At 36.1% G+C, this 17,209-nt stretch overlaps 1 protein-coding gene across 1 annotated transcript in view; it reads left to right on the forward strand.

Annotated features, from left to right (window-relative positions):
• LOC128739159 (uncharacterized) overlaps positions 1–17,209 on the forward strand; it is a 247,517-nt gene that overhangs the window by 179,045 nt on the left and 51,263 nt on the right. The window contains exon 5 of the mRNA XM_053834580.1: positions 1,746–3,099. The gene's annotated coding sequence lies outside the window, so the exon portion shown is untranslated. The remainder of the gene's footprint in view (positions 1–1,745; positions 3,100–17,209) is intronic.

A 17,209-nucleotide genomic window follows, 5' to 3' on the forward strand; every position in this document is an offset into this window, starting at 1 on the left:
TCTTGCTAAAACGGATTTTGTTGCCAACACTTCCAACAATTGAAAAAACTTCCGCTTTCATCGAAGTCTAACGAATGGCTCTAAGTGCATCAGGAATTTTCGTTTTATTTCTTCAAATTTATAGCAGGAAAACCCGCGCTTAACTATTTTTGAATATCCCGGGATTGTAGCTTCCACTATAATGAATGCCTCGGTTTCCTACAATCTCTTCACGAATTTTTCTTCCATCCCCAAACCGGAACTCTTGATAGCGTCATCTTCTTAACATCATTCACAGGTACTTTCTGTTCTCTGTTATCAATCCCACTATTCGCAGATTGTGGCTTAGAGAGTTCATCTGCATGTTCAATCAAAGTATCACTCGAAAGACTTGAAAAATATTACAAATTCAGTCCTGGCAGATTCTTAAATGGCACGATTGCTTAAAAAACGCAAAGAGCCCTGTATTCTAACCACGGCCCGGAAACGTCGAAACAAATAAATGAAGCTGACTTTCTCGTACCTTCGCTTCATATATGAAGTCACTTGTTTCATTTGTTGAACAGAACGTTTCAAGCAAACTTCAGCTGAAGTTAGTGACTGTAAAAAATGACGACGACTGGCAGTAGGTTAATTATAATATGCATTAAATTGTAAGAAATATTACTCAAATTCAATTCAATTGCATTCAAAATTGTTGGTCCACTATTGAATATTTGATAGATGAATACAAATGAAACTTTAAAACCGGTCGTCATGGTGAAGTTAAAATCGTTTCATGGTGCCTGATTGAAGTTTTGAAACGAATCGGCGTTGCTGCAGTTGAAACTGAAGTTTCATTACTGCATTGTTGAGTGACTATTGTATTTACTATTGTAAGCGACGTTGCCGGGCCCTGATCTTGATTCCTAAATTCATTATTTGAAGCTTCGAAAAATTTGGTGGCTTGTAAATAACAAGTTGTTCAAAAATAAATTGAAACGTGACGTCTGGCTTATAGAATGAAACATTTGCATGAAACATTCAGCAAAGATGCTGATCCACAGTTTCACCCTCTTCATTGCTAGTAATCGAAAAAACTCGTCAGCATTAACACGAAGTTGTTTTTCTATGAGTTTTACAATCTTCTATCCAACTTAGTTCTTCTTGGAATAAGGAAACTAAAAAAACTAGGATATTAGAAAATACCGGAAATACCGGTTTTTTGCCTTTCCAAAACCGGTATTTCGGTATCCAAAAATTGCCCGGTATTACCGGTTTCGGTACTACCGGTACTACCGGTTAGACAGCCCTAATGCCAATCGATTTGCATCGCTTGAATGCTGATCCCTGTTTATAACAATGCAAGTGCCAAACGCAAACGTGGCTTTTGACGTCAATTCCAAAACGAACCACTCTTAATAAAATTGTTTCCAACTGAAGACATGCAAACAAAAGCAAGATAAACTATACAAAAACCTCGATACTCGATAAAACTTTTTCCCTCCGACCCTGCCAAACTAAGTGCTAATGAGAACACAATGGAATGGAAACTCATTACCGCCAGATACCGTGTGGATGCAACGAAACAAAAAAAAACTTTCCCTTAACTCTCGAAGTTTGGTGTCACGGACAGGTACATCTTTCTAAAATCACAAAAACGAAAACCAGCAATCACCCTCGGAGCGATACACCACAGCAGCCAAGCTGCACAAACAGTGTAGCAAAACTTTCACTAACTTCAACTAACTTTTTTTCTCTTGCATTGTCTCTATTTTTTCTTGCAGAGCTCGCTAAAAGTACTACCGCAAGTACTGCGCGACGTAACGAGGTCGGTATGCCGCTGAAAGGAAGAAATAATTAACAAAACGCTAGCCAACTTTTTCATTACGCTCTGTTCGGGACACAAAGCAATCCTCAAGTGACAACCCTGGAGCAACGCAAACGGTAGAGATAAAGAGAGACACGAAGCCCGGAACCACTGCCAACCGAACAGTAACGGCCCGGCCTCTGGACGACAGCCATCGGAACATCATCAGATCTCCCTCCCCACCCCCCAGGGGGAGAGTAACTACAAAATTGCATTAATGTGATGCTATCTCTCCGGAGAGCAGGCAATGCAATTGCCATGGAGTTTTTCCACTCGACATGTCGAATGTAAAACTGTTTTCAGCATGCCTATAATTATCCGGATTTTTTAATCCCGCTTTTCGCAACGGTAGCAGCAGCAGCAGCAGAAGCATAGCAGTAGTGCGCCATTTCAATAATTACCATCACGACCATCAGTAGCTGCAGCGTGTCCCTTTTGTTGTCCTTCTTTGGTGCAGCAGCCAACAGCGGTCGGCGATCTCCAGCGCAGAGTGAGTGGTGGGGTGGTTGTCGAAAATGATGCCGCTATTGTCCACCAGCGGAAGCCCGATCCTTCAGCAGCTAGCAGTTCATCATTTGCTTACGAATTCACATCCGCCTTCGAAGAAAATTCCCATTCAACGGTACGAAATAAGATGGAAGTTCTGTAACTAAACGGCAGTCGGAACCATTCGAGTCAACTCTACAGCAACAAAAAAAAACGGTCTCAAATGAGGACCAAGCACTCGAACCCTGTCAAAACATCGAGCGGTGGTACTTGAAGAAGTGGAGAAGAGACGGTGTACCCGCGAGAAAATCGTGAACAGTGAAAAGTAGAAAGAAAGGCGTCAAACGTTTGCCACTCCAAACGTAAGAGGAGCCAGGCAGCCAGTGCAGTGAGTGAAAAGTGGTGCGAATCAAAATCAAGTGTTGAAAATTTTGCTTCTCCGTTCGTTTAAAGCTTCCAATTGAGTTGTTTGCCTATTCTTTTTTTGGTTGTCATAACTGAGCAGTCATCTGTTACGCTTAGGTTGCGAACGAATCTTGTTTTAACAACTTCCCCGCTTGTTGTTCGTCGCATGATACGAGAACCCGAAACTGCGTAGCCGCTGGATAGAAAAGTTTTTCAGTTGAATGTTGAATTGGTTTGAATACTTGTTAGAACCAACATTGGCCGCAAGTAACGTGGAAAACACAAAGCCAGGGCCAAAGCAGCGTTTCTACTGGAGTGTCCTAACGGATAAAAACTACTTCGTTAAGGTCTAGCAGGGGAAAAACAAAAACGGAAATAAGGTGAGTGAACTCTTGAAACTTGAATGCTAAAAATAATGGTAGTATGTACCACTACTGAGCTCGTCTCTACTATTATAACTTCATAATTATTAATAATTTTTTTTTGTTTTTTTTTTGTTCTACAATTGATGAAGGGACGGTAGGGGAAAGAAATGAAAATTTTTTTGGTGAAGGAGGGGAAGAGCGGAAAGGAAGGGGGGGGAGGGTTTGGTAGCTATGCTTGACAAGTAGTCTCCTACCTTTTGTCCAATGCTGGAAGGTGCATGAGTCGAACCAAGCTGTAATATGAGATTGTAGAACCATCGTTTTCAAAAAAAAAAAAAATATTAATATATATGTATGACCGCATTTCAAGGTCAAGACTAAAATCTTGAGATTAGTCTATTCATAATTATTGTTAATAATTTAAAATTCTTAGGAATTTATGCCAACTTTAGGGAATTTTTAAACAAAATCGCATTGACAAAAGCAACTGGTATGAAACTGAACTGGTTTATGCTGAGTTTTGCTTTTTTGTTACCGCCAGCCAAGGTGACAAGCCAAAAATCGCCCCCTTTATTTCCGCCTTGAAAAATCCAGAAATGCTACTACCTATATAGAGGCCGTCCATGAACCACGTACTCATTATTGGTTATTTTAGACCTCTCCGGGTTGTTTTCGTCGATACATTTTATTTATATGAATTGGATAATCGGCTTTTGCAGTCTACGAAAATAATTTCAAAACGATATTGGTTGTATATCCAACGTTTCGGCCGTTGGTTTCGGCCGTTGGTTTCGGCCTTCTTCAAACAAAATATAGGTATAGTTTTTCATTAAGTGCACTAGCTCTGTGGTCTATTAACCTGGATTCTTTTTTGACTCTTTCCTTCACTTTCTTTTCTTTTCACTCTTTTGATGTCAATTTTTACTACAGTAATGTTCCGATTTTGTCAGCCCCATCTTGAATTTTGGGCTGACAAAATGGGGAAACTGACAAAATCGGGAAATTTTTTCAATTTTTTTTTCAATGTTCAAGCCTTGCAATATCGAAGACTTCTATTAAAAATTAAATTTTAACCCTCAAAGCAATCTTATCAACGGGGCACAGCACACGAGTCCAGAACTTTTTTTGGTGCGCATAAGAGTTTTGAGCGGGAAAATTTGGTTTTAGGTTTATGGATCATTTGGGAGGGTTTCTTGAAATTAAAAGTTCTATCGTCTAGCGGAATTCAAATTTCAATTAAGCCCCCTAAAAGTGCAATAAAAATTTAATTTTTCTTCAGTTTTAATATAACACATTGATGTGTTCTGCAAAATTTTTTTAGCATATTATTACAAAAAAAATTTGCTGAAGACAGTAACCTTATGTCTCTTCAGCAAAGATAGAAAAATCCAATTTCTTACATATGAAGAATCGTTAAAATCAGTTTTTCCATTTTAACTGTTTTTGTAGTTGTTGTATGACTTTTTAATGTTTTACAAAGTTGTACAAATAATGATATTACACAATATAGTATACCTCTATCTTTGCTTGTTTAGGAATTGTAGAACTTTAAATATAAAAAAAACCTAATTTTGACCCCGTATTACGAGCGAAAAAGGCATCATTTAATTCAAAAAGTCACTCCAGGGAAACAGAACAGTTTCATGCAGGCTGAAAATGTTATAAATCATGTTTAAAAGCACAAACATTGAACAAAATTTATAGGCTGACAAAATCGAGGTGGAAAGCTGATAAATCGAGGATAGACAAAATCGAGAGCTGACAAAATCGGAACATTACAGTATTCCCCAAATCTTTGGCAGTTTTTCGAGTCTTTCTTGACCACTTTCTAATTCTTTGGCTCTTCTTCGAGTCATCTGACTCGGTTCCTTATTTAATCTTTGACTTTTTTTCAACTCTCTTGTGATACTTTTTTAACTCTTTTCTTGACTCTTTCCTAATTCTATTTTGAGCTGTTTGGCATTCTTATTTTACATCTACGATTATGATTTTCGATTTCTGACTTTTAATGGTATTACATTTTTGATTGATAATTGCTTAATTGTCATTTGTCAATCGTCGTTCTGTAATCTTCATTCTTCACTTTTCATTTTTCACTCTTCATTTTTCATATTTTATTCCTCATTCTTCATTCTTATTCTTAACTCTGTATTAATCATTCATCATTCTTCATTTCTCGGTTTTATACTTCATTCTTCATTGTTCATTCTTTAATCTTCACTCTTCATTCTTCACTCTTCACTCTTCACTATACATTTTTCATTCTGCATTCTTATTCTTCATTCTTCTTTCTTTCCTATTCTTTCTACACTTTTCACGCTTCATTTTTCATTCTGCATTCTTCACTCTTCACTCTTCATTCTTCATTTTTCATTCTTCATTCTTCATTCTTCATTCTTCATTCTTCATTCTTCATTCTTCATTCTTCATTCTTCATTCTTCATTCTTCATTCTTCATTCTTCATTCTTCATTCTTCATTCTTCATTCTTCATTCTTCATTCTTCATTCTTCATTCTTCATTCTTCATTCTTCATTCTTCATTCTTCATTCTTCATTCTTCATTCTTCATTCTTCATTCTTCATTCTTCATTCTTCATTCTTCATTCTTCATTCTTCATTCTTCATTCTTCATTCTTCATTCTTCATTCTTCATTCTTCATTCTTCATTCTTCATTCTTCATTCTTCATTCTTCATTCTTCATTCTTCATTCTTCATTCTTCATTCTTCATTCTTCATTCTTCATTCTTCATTCTTCATTCTTCATTCTTCATTCTTCATTCTTCATTCTTCATTCTTCATTCTTCATTCTTCATTCTTCATTCTTCATTCTCCATTCTTCATTCTTCATTCTTCATTCTTCATTCTTCATTCTGCATTCTTCATTCTTCATTCTTCATTCTTCATTCTTCATTCTTCATTCTTCATTCTTCATTCTTCATTCTTCAGTCTTTATTCTTCATTCTTCATTGTTCAATCTTCATTCTTCATTCTTCATTCTTCATTCTTCATTCTTCATTCTTCATTCTTCATTCTTCATTCTTCATTCTTCATTCTTCATTCTTCATTCTTCATTCTTCATTCTTCATTCTTCATTCTTCATTCTTCATTCTTCATTCTTCACTCTTCATTCTTCACTCTTCACTCTTCACGCTTCACGCTTCACTCTTCATTCTTATTTTTTCATTCTTATTTTTTCATTCTTGATTTTTCACTCTATACTCTTCATTTTTCATTTTTCTTTCATCCCTCTTCATTTTTCGTTTTTCTTTCTTCACTCTTTATACTTCATTCTTCATTCTTCACGTTTCACTTTACACTCTTCAGTCTTCACTCTACTTTTTCATTCTTGATACTTCACTCTTCACGCATCACTCTTCACTCTTCATTTTTCATTCTTCGTTATTCATTCTTATTCTTCATTCATCATTCTACATTTTTCTTTCTTCTTTTTTTCTTCTTTCATCTTTCTTCATTCTTCATTTTTTTTCATTTGTCATTTTTCATTTCTATTTTTCATTTTTCATTTATTTTTGATTTTTCGTCTCTTTTTAACTCTTTCCTGGCGCTGCATGAACTTTTCCAGATGTATTTTTGTTATTTTTTATTCTTTTGTCTATTTTTAACGCTTTATCACCTGTTTCGACTCATTTTTGGTCCTTTTTTCATTGTTTTGACTGTTTATTCATTCTTCTTTATTTTTTCTGGCTTTCGTAATTGTTCTGCTTTTTACTTGCGCTTTTAACCTTTGAATTTTGACTCTTTTTCGACTCTTTCTGATGTACTTACTTTTAATTTTTTGACCATTTCGACATATTTTTTTTTCTTTACTGGCACCTGTTTGATTCTTTGATAATTCTTTTTTCGCACATAATTGGCACATTTTTGACTCTTTTTAAACTACAGTAGACTCTCGGAAAAGTTAACTCTCTGAAAAGTTAATTGTTCAGAAAAGTTAAGCGAATATTAGCTCTCAGGCAACACTCTAAAAAGTTAATTTTTGTCTGAACTTTTCTGAGAGTTTGAATTTATTGGTTTTCCGAATGTTCGTTCGCACACGTGTGTTTACCTTCAATCTTTATTTCTCATTTTTCGGCGACAATCAACGCTTTTCCACAGTTTCATACAGAGTCGCAGCATAACTTGGATTAAATTGAACTCATGTATCTCACAGTTGCAACAATAGTTCAATACGGACACATAGTTACCTCACGATTTTTGATAGCATACTGGAAAAGCGCAAACTCAGCTTGATTTTTAAATGTAAGGAACAAGAAACAGGAACAGGAAGGAACAGCAGAGAACAAAAAATAAGCACGAATATTATCAAAACGTACTCGTAGACTACGAAAAAACAAAAATAAGCTAGTATAACCGACTATTTTAAACATACTGAAACGAACTAAGTATTATTTCATAAAGGTTTTACTACATATTTCTTTCCATTACAACTTCCAGATGCATAAAAATATATTTCCTATATCCTAGAATGTATTTTTCGCTTTTGCATTTATCATTTTCAATGACTTCTAGGACTACTCAGAAAAGTTAATAGTTCGGAAAAGTTAATCGACCCATTCCCCAATCGATTAACTTTTCCTAGAGTCTACTGTATTTCTATTGACTCCTTTTCGATGCTTTTTTTTTTTGTTTGACACCATTTAGCCTTTTTGTTGGCTCTTTGATACTTTTTTGACGATTTATAACTCTTTTACGTACCTTCCTTGTTACATTTTTTTTTTTATTTTCAATTTTTGTCAACCTTTTTCATTCTGTGGTATTTTATTAGTAATTATTTGCTGTTTCCTTATCTGATATTGCGTTTTTCTTTTTTTTTTTTTTTGGTTTTTGTCTGTACTGTTTTTTGCCTTCCGGGGCTTTTGCCGTTTGGTTTCATGGTTTAAATCAACTTAACCTAATAACTCCAGGGTTTCCAAGTAATTTCCACCTTAAATTTGTCTTAATAACAGTTTTATTATGGTTTTAGAGCTAGCTCTAGAAGTATTTTTTGACTCCTGAAGTAACAATTTGGGTTTTATTAGAAACTTATGATTACTTTTATTACTACAATGTATCATAAACAGCGCAGCGTGTAATAAAACTCATAACGTTACTTGAGTCGTATCTTCTTGGTATTGCGTTATACCATAATAAAACTAGAGGTAAAGACCAAGCGGCTTTAGAAATGTTACTTGGGATGAGCTTGTACATTGTCTAGATGTTTTTTTTTTGACTCCACGCAGCAATTCAAGATTTATTACGTTCCTCTAGTGGTTGGTTTTCATGGCTAATTTCATAAAACTACTAATAAAACTATGAGCTTTACTAAGACAGGACTGGAAGCGACCTAACCAACTAAAAATAGTGACTTTAGTGACCAAAATTTAAAAAATAGTGACCAAAAAGTGACCTAAAGTTTTAAAAAAAATAACTTAGATTACCTTATTCACGAAGTATATAATGTTGAAAACAACTGAAAATAATCAGTTTGCCCTTTTTAAATTTCATTACCTCTTCTTTTAACAAATTTGCTCCTAGTTAGCTTCGAGATATGACGCTGGTCTAACAAGTCAATCGTCGTATGTTCGAATCTCGGCTAGGCGGTGCTGCTAGATAGAATCAGTAGGATTTTTACACCAGCCCCGTCACTGTCCTGTACTCTAATAGCCGGCTGCGAAAGCTGTCGATGAAGAAGAGTTAAGTCTTAGAAAGACGTTTAAGCCCAGGTTTTTTTTGCAAATTACTACGCTACTTCTTCTCCTAAATCTGCTGTGCATTATAACATCATGTGATCTAATGTACTGCTTCAGAACTGCAACACGCTCAAACAAAGCTTGTACCTACTAGTGGAACATTCGCTGTCATGTTTTTCGATCGGAAAGCTTTTTGAATTTCGATAAATTAACCTTACTAAGTTCTACATAATTTTTATACACTCAAGATTTACTCATATGCTCGCAACAGCTCGTTCGCAACGCCCACTAAGCCACGTGAACTCAGTAAATCGGTACTGGATTCCTGATAATGATGGCATAGAAGGAATTGAACTTGCAGAGAGCAAATAGTGGTATTTTTTAATTTTTCGTGTTAAAAAAATGTTGGTGTTCTCTTGCAAGACTTTATTTTTCAAATTATTACTTTCAGATTGCACCTAAGCAAAGCTGAATTTCAAGAATCACATTATACTTAGCGATTCAGGTTTTAATGGAAAAATTTCCAGCAATGGATAAAACTCTTTCCACTTCCATCGAAATTTGACGAATGGTTCCAAGCGCGTTAAATATTATGGTCAAGCATTTTTCTTCTATCTCTTCTTAAAAGGGAAAATTCACTTTTGATTGTTTTCAAAGATCCTGGTGTTTTTATTACATTCAATGCTAGTAGAATGAGTACTTTGCGTTCACCCAGGCACTTCCCATAATCAATCCCATAAATGTAAGGCGCATTTATTTACATTAAGTTTTCGTCAACTTGTTTGTTCTTAAAGTACCTTTAGAAGACTTAAAAATATTTAAAGTCTTTACTTAAAGATTACAATTGACCCAGAAAACGAAAAGGTCGTCGTTAAAGAAATTGACTAAAGAAATGACATCGAAGCTCAGTCACTCGCGGCCTCCTGTCATCATTAAATCTAATTTGCTCAACGATGATTGTTGTGCGTGACTCTGTTCAATGTTGCTCGAAAAAGTTCTAACAATATTTTTTTCGAGCTCAACATTTAGGTGATTTTATTAACTGTACGCCACAAACTTGATTGCCTGGCGTTTTCCTTTAGACAGCACGGATCGATTTCGTAATGATACGATGATATTTGTTGCAGTTTGCTTGCAGTAAATATTTTCTCCCGCGTTCATCGACTGATACTCCGCAAGTTTTCGAGCAAAAGATTCAGAAGTTTTCATCGAGATACATGCGCACTTGGTTTCGACGTACCGAAAATGATTTACTTGTCATTTCTTTAGTCAGTTTCTTTAGTCGTCGTATTTCAATTGTTTTCCCTCAATTCTGACAGCTTTGAAAAATTCGAAAAAGATAATTGAATAGCAAGTTGTTCCAACATGAATGGCAGCATTATGTCCACCTCATACATTGAGCCAAATTCCCAGCGAAGATGCTTCAAGGCAGCCAAAACAAATTCAAGTGCTACAATTATTTGATGGACTGCTGCAAACTTTTCATCGCTCGTTGTAATTTCGCATTACACTCCAATTTAATTAGATTTCTTTAAATAATCCATTCAATTTTAAAAATCTCTTCAGCACTAATTACAAGCTGTGCTTTCAATCAGACATAATTTTGAAGCGGAGTTTTAATTAAATGCCCGAAAGAAGAAAAATACACATTTTTTGCCCTTTTATAACCAGTATATTGGTATTCAAAATTTGGCCTGTTTCGGTACTACCGGTTAGACCGCCCTAGTCCATATCCTTTTTGGGAAATTTCTAACGTGCGCTACGCGTACGAGAGACAGATTCATCATTTATACAAAATTCTTATGTTTTAATGTTCATTCATTTCAAAAATAGTTATAAATAAAACATTTGTTCACAAAAAATTGTAAGTATATTCTGAAAAATGCAAAAAATGAAGTGAAGAAGAGTTTCATGAACATATTTATTATTTTGAGGAGGAAAACTATGTACTTTTGAAAACCTTGAAATCAATGACACGTGTTTAAACCATGTAATCGCCCAGTTAGCTTCGAGGTACGATGCTGGTCTAACAAGTCAGTCGTCGCAGGTTCGAATCTCGGCTAGGCGATGCTGCTAGATGGAGTCAGTAGTTTTTTTGCACTAGTTCCGTAATTGTCCTGTAGTCTAACAGCCGGCTGCGAAGTCTGTCGATAAAGAAGGGTCAAGTCTTAGAGAGACGTTTAAACCCAAGGCTTTTTTTAAACCATGTATGCATGTATAAATATCAAAAAAATCCGGTAATTGTTTGAATATTCTACAAACAGATAATTAACTCTTTGTTCATTCACTTGTGCGTTTTTTATTTTATTTTTTCGTGTCGGTCAGGTATCTAAAATAACATTCTGCCAAACCTATTCTCTACTTTTTCAAGCTAAACAGCGATTCGTTGTGCATATTGCAGTAAAGCTCAACGTATTTTGATTTACCATTTCGGATACAAGTTTTCATAGGAAAATGTAAGAGATGTCATGTCGGTTCGTCGGTCCGAAAGCAGAATTTAACGCAAGGCTTTGTTTTTTTGTGCCTCAAGGACTTTGTTTTTTATTACCCACTTTTAATTTCAAATCTTTCTAAAAGAACACAGATCTACAGATCAAAGCTGTCTAGTAATTCCTGGTACGCAGATTTCATTCTGGGTGTACAGATTCATTTGTCTCAGAATGGAATTCAGAATTAATAAATTTCCGTTAAGACCAATTTTCGCCAAATTTCCGACAAGTTCAAACTCGCAACATTTTTCCCCATTTCCCGAGTGTGGTCACCCTTTTATCAGTTACGAGTCATGATACATGCCATCAAGACGTATCAAGGGGCATAGTTAGAAAATTTTCCTAAGAAGGTCATGCAAAAAAAAATCTGATATAGCCTAACCGTGAGGATTTGGAATTATTTTCAATCAAAAGCCATTTTGGTTTCAATTGAGCGTTCCTCCAAAGAAAATAGATGTTAAAACTTAAACCCCCAGTCGTACCCTTCGAGGTATGTTGTATGTTCGAATCTCGATCTTTTCGATATGCGGTGAGGGTCGAGACGAGTTGATTGCTTATCCTGTATGCTTTTACATCACTCTTGAGGTGGGATCCGTGAAGCGAGTATCGAAACGAGAAGCTCGATTTTCAGTAGAAGTAGTCAATTCCTTAACTACGCAGATGACTTCAATATTATAGCCGTAAACGGCAACGGCGGAGTACTTCTACGCAAAGCTAAAAGTGAAGGCAATGAGAATTGGGCTGGAAATAAATGCGTCAAAGACCTAATGGTAGAGACTCAAAGCAGATGAACGTGCGCTTTTCACGGACGGTAATCGTTGACGAAGGCGGACCTGAAGTGGTAGATGAGTTCGTGTATTTGGGATCGCTGGTGGCCGCGGATAACAGCACTAGTAAGCAGATCCAGCGCATTCAAGCAGGAAATCGAGCCTTCGCAAAACACTATGATCACAAACCGCCGTACGAAGCCAACAATGTACAAACCGCTCATTAGACCGGTAGTTTTTAAGGATTTGGCGATGCTCACGGAGAACATACGCGCCTTTGCTATGTTCGAGAGGAAGCTACTGCGGACGATACTTGCCGGAGCACAAGTTGAAAGTGGAGAAGCGTATGAATAACGAACAACAGACACTGCTAAGGAAGATTACTATCGTTATCTAGCAAAAATTGATAAGTCACAGTGGACCGCACACACTTCTAACAGGACAGGAAATCACTTCTATTCAACAACCCCACCGGGACTCAAAACAGAGGGGTGCTACGTGTGATATAGCTGGACCAGGTCCAAATCGACTTGCGACATCTCTGAGACACCTGGTGACGAGTAATTCAGGATCGAGTTGAACGATGACGACTGTTTGAAACAACACGGACCACCCCGGATCAATGCTGCTGACGACGACGACGACGACGAGGATCGTACAACTAGCCCTGTAAATTTACCCATGCTAGAAACATCTGAGTGCGAAATTTCGAGCATGTACATGTAGACCAAATTTTCTTCTGCGGGGGGGGGGTTGGAATTAAGGATAGGTTTTCTGCATTGGCATTGGCGTTGGATTTTGCATTGGCGGTACTTAAGTGGTACATTCAGAAATATAACGTTGGCGTGTTTAAAGAAAAAAAGTTGATTTTATCGATATCTTTTAGCTTGTAAAGCTGGGTTACAACGTGGTCTCCAATGATTTCATTCCATTTCTTCTTGGCTGGCCATACAAGTGGCTTACATATCCATCCTACTTCGGTTCAAAGCAGCACTCCAAACTTAAAATGCTTAGAGTATACAGATAACATCCCGCGGAAAACACAAACCATTATTCAAATTTTCAAATCCAAAAATTTCTAGCAGTTTCATTTAGCAGTAGTAAAAAATGGGACTAAGCGCCCTGTTCTGTAAGTCACGTCCAGCAACTAGACTCGTCTCAGTCACTGTCGAGTGTCGAGTACAGGAAGAACGAACAGCATGACGGTGCGATAAATAACTTAAACAAAGCAAGCTTAGGTGTCACTAGCTTTGTAGCGATCGACTCGGTCGAGTGGAATCGACAAAAATGGTATCGCGTGTGACTTACAAAATACTAAAAGTGGACTATTCGAGCAAAATGACACATGACGTGACTTACAGAATAGGCCTCTATGAAAATAGTGACTTTAGTAACTTTTTGATGGAAAAAAGTGACTTTAGTGACATTTTGATCAAAAAAGTGACTTTTAAGAGACTAGCTTGAAAAAAGTGACCAAGTCACTAAAAAGTGACCAACTTCCAGCCCTGCTAAGACCTTCTGATGACCGCTATAAAACTTCATTCCGGCCAAGAGGCCCACTCGTCAGAAGATTTGTTAACCTCTTAAATAGCAGATCATGAGCTTAAGGGGGCATAGTACGTTTTCAATTTTTAAAAACCAAAATTTTTTTTATTGGTTTTTTGGAAAGATTAACATTTTGACCATATGTGTTCGAAGTCATTTGGATGAATTCCAAAAATTGACAAAGTTATAGCTAATTGTACCGCGCTGTCTGAAGCGATTACAACTTCTACGCCATTTTTCTCGAAACCAGGTTTTGAAAGTCGGTACCATAAATATCTCCAGAAAGGCTCAAGCAATTCTCATGATTCTTTTTTTGTTTTGAAGCCAACAAAATTATCTAGTGTTTGACCCATTCTTTTTTCGATACAGTTGGATTTCGAATTTGGAAACAAATGCGTGTCGCCTATGTTACCAAAATCGAAACCGTGCCAAAATCGAGACCCTTTTTTGATATGAAAAAATTGAATGTAAATGCGTTAGAAATTGAGAAAATATTATTAATCAACGATTGCAATAATTTTATGCTTGAAAAGTCCGCCAAAAGCTATCCGACTGGTGCAAGTAAATTTTTCGCAACCCGGGGTAAGTCGTAGTCCTACGGCAATAAAAATATTATTGTTCGAAACGTTCTATAACAGCAAACTTTTTTTAATGAACACACTGAGGACATCATTTTTACGTCATTTAAAGCAGGTATGCGGAAACTGACTGATATTTAAGCATATTTTTGTAAGGGAAATATTTTGTGTTGCCAAAAACGGATACTTTTGTTACCAAAATCGAACCATGCCAAATTCGAAATCCTACTGTATTGCAATTTACGTATTTTTTAGAAACGTTTAAAGTCCATTTTTTCGAATAAAAACCTTACTTTTATGTTTGAATTTTTGCCATTTTGTTATGCGTTCGAATTTTAAAAAAAGGATGGGTCAAACACGAGATAATTTAATATACTTTTATGTCGTTTTGGATTTTTTCAATTCGGATAAGCCCCCCAGCGCCAATCCATGGTACCGCACTTCATGTTTTCTTTGAATGACTATCTTGAAGGAGCCGTAGGGAAAAGGGGAGGTTTACATATGAAAACAAAATAGTAAATATTAGTATAAAATGCAATGTTTTAAATGCAAAAAACCCGATTCGATAGGCCTTTCGCATTATCGAGAAAAAAAAATTATAAATAAGGCAAAAAATGTGGTGTAAAAGGTACTATGCCCCCTTAAGTAGGCCGATTAAGTAAAACCACCATGATCTAATGAATCTTTTCGCTTGGTTGAACAAAGCTATAAAGCATAAAGCTTGCTGCGTAAAAAAAACTAAATTACCCAGACAGCTTCATTAACCCATTAAGCCCCACACTTTTTCCAGCAGAGCTAAAAAGCTGAAACTTTATGGATAGTTAAGTTTTAGATCAACTAAGAAAAAACCGCAGAGATGTATATTTTATTTTGTCTCTATTTCTCGCAACGCTATGCTGAAAAACTACAATAGCAGGGACTTACAGGGGATGGAAATGCTATGCAGTTTTTACATAGCTTTGTCATTGCGGACAGGTTAGAACATTAGATTCGAATCCAGAAATACTGTCATTGACGTTTCCGATTTCATCGGTTTCGCATTTGCCATCCAAGGGAAAAGTTACTAGTTTGAACCGGCTGACTGAAAATTAGTAAGACCTGTTATGTTAACACGCCTGTAATTTTGGTATATATATATATATATATATATATATATATATATATATATATATATATATATATATATATATATATATATATATATATATATATATATACATTTAAGCTTTGAGCAAAAACAGGTCGATTAGATTTTTTGCCAATCTTCTTTGTTTCTTAGGGTCAAAGTTGATATCTCAAACCTAGCCTTCTCTAAAATCGAGAGAAGGATGCGTCGTGTTTTCGCAACGCTGGCTGGGAGGAAATGAGTTCATTTGAAAATGTATAGTCGCGAGCAGAAAATGGAAAGTTTTAATGTGAGTTCATTCTAATCGATTTAGTTTACAGCGAAAATAATAAAATATCCGAAAGAATAGAAAATATTTTTTTACCTGTTTCCGTAGTTGTGCAGCGTATGCGCATTAAATTATATCGTGCATATTGGAATGACAAGTGGCTTAAAATAAACGCGCCATCAAAATTTTGCAATTTTGAAAACCTGTTGTCAAAACAAAATAAATATATTCGATTAGTCAATCTTAGTTTCAAGCAAAATTAAGACTCATGGATGAGCATTTTACAGTATTAATTCGAATTTAGATAAACCAACTTTATCAAATAATCTATTTTCTATTATTCTATTTTTACTTTATTTAGGCTTAAATAACCTTTATAGAAGAAAAAAATCAACTTAAACAGAAAATCTAGATATTTACATAATATTCGTCATCACCTGCGTTGGTAAAAATATTGAAAATGGATAAAGTCTTACTTGTGGTTCATCTTGGAGGAAGAGCTCTGGGCACTCTATAAAATGAAGGTTAAATAATGATAATAACTTTAAAAGTTTTCGCATAATCGCAGCGCAATTAGCATAAATAAGGTTTTGTGTAACAGATCTGAAAGTTTTACTTTCCATGCCACTTATACGTAGATGGGATGCTCAGCAATTTTGGCTCTGTTGAAAATTATACAGATGATTTCGTATCGTGGCACAAGCAATCGATTAACCGAAGAATTCTTTGTCCGATACAGAGAACTGAGCCCCTACTAATCGAATATGCAAACGAAAGCTTCATTGTTTATGAAACATCAAAGACCATAGACCATTTTCTTGGATTAAGCTCAAAAATGTAGTATTCTCGACAGATAACCATCCGTCTCCATTCATCAGAATAAAATGGGGGCGCAGTCGAAATCAATTTCTAAGCTTTTAATCATAGAAAAATGGTGCGATTACACTATGTCCTTTTGAAAAATAAGCGTTTTTAAGCTTGACTTTTTCATGTCTATATGATTCCATCAAAAGTAATTTCCGTCTTTTCGTATCAGTTGACTACAGAATTATAAGACATTCCATTTCATGTTCTCGCAAATGACGATTTCAATTCAAACCTTATGGTTTCCGCAAAGCATAACTTATGGTTGAAAAACATCTTTGTAGCCGCGAACGTACTGCATTGAACAAAACGCCACAAAGAAAATTAGCTAAGCAACACGTAGTTTAAGCAACTTTCCAGCTAACAACAAAGCCGATTCCATTCCACGCCAGATGGTTTCCCCGCAGAGCTTACATAGTGGCAATTACTCTTCATTGCAATCTTGCTCTGTCTAAACAGACGCCACCGGACCGTCGCTGGTCGGTTGGTGGGCCAGAATTTTTTTTATAAATATTTTAAACATTCCACTGATGATGGCGAAAAGCGCGGACGGTCGAGGCAAAACAGAGCAGAGTAAATCTGCCCGATGCCTGCCGGTACTGAAAAGGAATCCTCATCCGAGAGTACCGTTCAAACAACATGCAGCCAGTTGTACCTACAGCACTTCATCCGCTCGTTTGGAGCATCGTGCACTAGCGTCCCGAGTTTTATGAGGCCCCAAATTGGATGAAAACTTTCGGATTCAGTTAGAGAGATTAAAAAAGTGTGTCTCTGTGTGAGTGTGAGCCAAGACCAA

This window comes from Sabethes cyaneus, chromosome 3 (genome assembly GCF_943734655.1).
Source record: "Sabethes cyaneus chromosome 3, idSabCyanKW18_F2, whole genome shotgun sequence".
Taxonomy (NCBI): domain Eukaryota; kingdom Metazoa; phylum Arthropoda; class Insecta; order Diptera; family Culicidae; genus Sabethes; species Sabethes cyaneus.